Source organism: Miscanthus floridulus, chromosome 18, assembly GCF_019320115.1.
Source record: "Miscanthus floridulus cultivar M001 chromosome 18, ASM1932011v1, whole genome shotgun sequence".
In the NCBI taxonomy this organism is placed as follows: domain Eukaryota; kingdom Viridiplantae; phylum Streptophyta; class Magnoliopsida; order Poales; family Poaceae; genus Miscanthus; species Miscanthus floridulus.
The window spans coordinates 50,298,282-50,300,582 of record NC_089597.1 but is presented as its reverse complement, the minus strand read 5'-3'; positions in this window follow the sequence as shown (position 1 = coordinate 50,300,582).

The window sequence follows — 2,301 nt, the reverse complement described above, 5'->3', positions numbered from 1 at the left end:
TTGTTATGAAAAATTTGAAGTAATTTGAAAAGACGTAAATTCTTGAAATGTTCCCTTTTTGAATTTAAACTTGCATTTCAAAATGTAAACCGAATTAGGGGGTGGTTATAAAAGCAAAGTTGTAGAACTTTGGATTTTTAACAACTTTTATTTTTAGAGATTTTTGAGTTGTTACATAAATTTGGGAGTAATTTGGATTTTAAAATGAATGGCATTTTGGTAAATAAGTGGAACAGTGCCGTCAGGCAGCTGTCACTGCCGGCGGCCTTTCTTCGGCGTTCCAGGCGTGCCCACGGCCTTCTCCGGCTTTGCACTGGCATGAGCAGGCTACTGCGTGTCGCCTCCTTGCATCTTTGCCGCCCTATAAAGCCCAGGCGTCGTCGCCGTTCTTCTTTCTCCTTCCTCTGTTTTCCCGACACCGCCGCCATAGCTCCATCGAGCTCGCATCGCCTCCTCAGCACAAACCAGCCTTGGCTAAGCTTGCCACAACTTCGCTACTTCCTTGCGCAACCAGTCCTCTAGCCCTTATTGCTTGATTACGCCGGGAACCGCCGTTCTTTGCCTTTCTTCCTCACGGCCGGCAGCACCACCGTCGAGCGAGCGTCGTCGTGGCCAGCGCTCTACGGTGAGCCACAGTCCTTGCTCGGTGTTGTTTCTGATTCGCCTTGATCCCGTGATGCTCTATGACCGGTTGATTGGTCCTTTTGTTCATCACAGTCGCTGGAACACCGCCACCGACGACCCTTGCTCCACTGTGGTTGCTGTGCACGCCGACCTGCCTTTCTGTTGCTCCTTCGGCTCGGCCTTCAACTCCAGTGCGTTCGGGGTGAGCTCCTGGTTCTTTCCGTGTTGTTTGTTTCACTATTTCCAGCTTAGTTTCATCGGTGTAGCGCCACCGAGCTGCCGTGTCCGCCATGGCCGACGTAGTGTAAGGTCCAGTCTGTAATTGGTCGCGCTTGTGCCACAAATCGATGCACCGTGATGTAGTTATCATGTTAGTACATTGGTCGTCGTCGTAGATCTCACCGTCGGCGAGATTTCGCCGGTCAAAGCCGCTGTCTCCGTGGTCAGCGCGGGAGGTAGGGGATGACATGTGGGGTCGGGTTGTCAGTGACTCAGTGTTGAAAATGGATTTTTTTCTATTTTGTATATTTGAATGAATAGTGATAGTTTTTATTATTTTTGTGTAGAATTATTTAGAGTTCCAAAAATTATGAAAATTTTTGTGTGACCTCTCTGTGATGTATATTATTTAGGAAAAATATTAAATGTTGTTTTTCAGTACTTTTTGAATGTGATAAAAATTGCTCAATTAATTAATAAATGGGTTTCCATGATTTTTCTAGGCTTAATTAATTATCCAAAAATTATGAAAATTGTTTTGCCACTTAGTTATCATGTGATGAACCTTTACAAAAAAATTTGAGCTCAATTAGAACAAGTTGATTTATTTCCTATTTTTGAATTAAATAATTAATTCATAAAAGCAAATAGTAACCTTTAATGATTTAGGTTTTGTTTGAATTTTTGGATTGAGTGATGACCTTGGGTCATTAGTTGTATTCGAGTTTTTAACTTTCGCATCCATCATCAAGCATCATATTTCGTATCCCGCATCATGTTAAACATGGCATTGTTACTACGTGTAGTGAACGAAGGTGAACACGTGGTAGTTAATCAAGTTGCGGAGGAAGTTTATCCGTCTGTTGAGGTCGGATCTGATAATTGTGGAACGTCTCAGGAACCTAACTTTTTAGTGAATCAAGGCAAGCCCCGGATGCATTTAAACCTACCTTGCGTTTTATAAATTTCTATCGCTTTTGCTTTTATATACTGCATTAAGTGATTAGGAGTCAAGTGGAAACCTAATTGGTGCATTACCAACCTTGTTTTTCCATATCTACCTTGTTACTAGTTTTACTTCGTAAATGCCTAGTTATGCTTAGCCAAGCTTAGATAGATAAAAGTCGGGTGATTACCTGTCACCCACGAGTTTAAAATGAATCTTTGGTTACGTTCGGTTACTTATGTTATCATGAGATATGAGCATGTGGAGTAATAAATCTAGACCGGGTGGACTCGGTGTGTGAGAGCCACAAGACGTGGAGGTCTTATGAGCGGGTTCTTTCCGTCTGTGTCGATTAAGGTCCGTCCGTTGTTGAATTGCATGAGGTGAGACTTTGTAGTACTAACCACTACTCCGGTAAGCCTTAACTCGGCTATTCTATTACGAGAATGGCTCCTCGCGCACTGGGAGTGGAGAGATGGCAGGAATAGCGTGTACCCACATGACAATGGGCT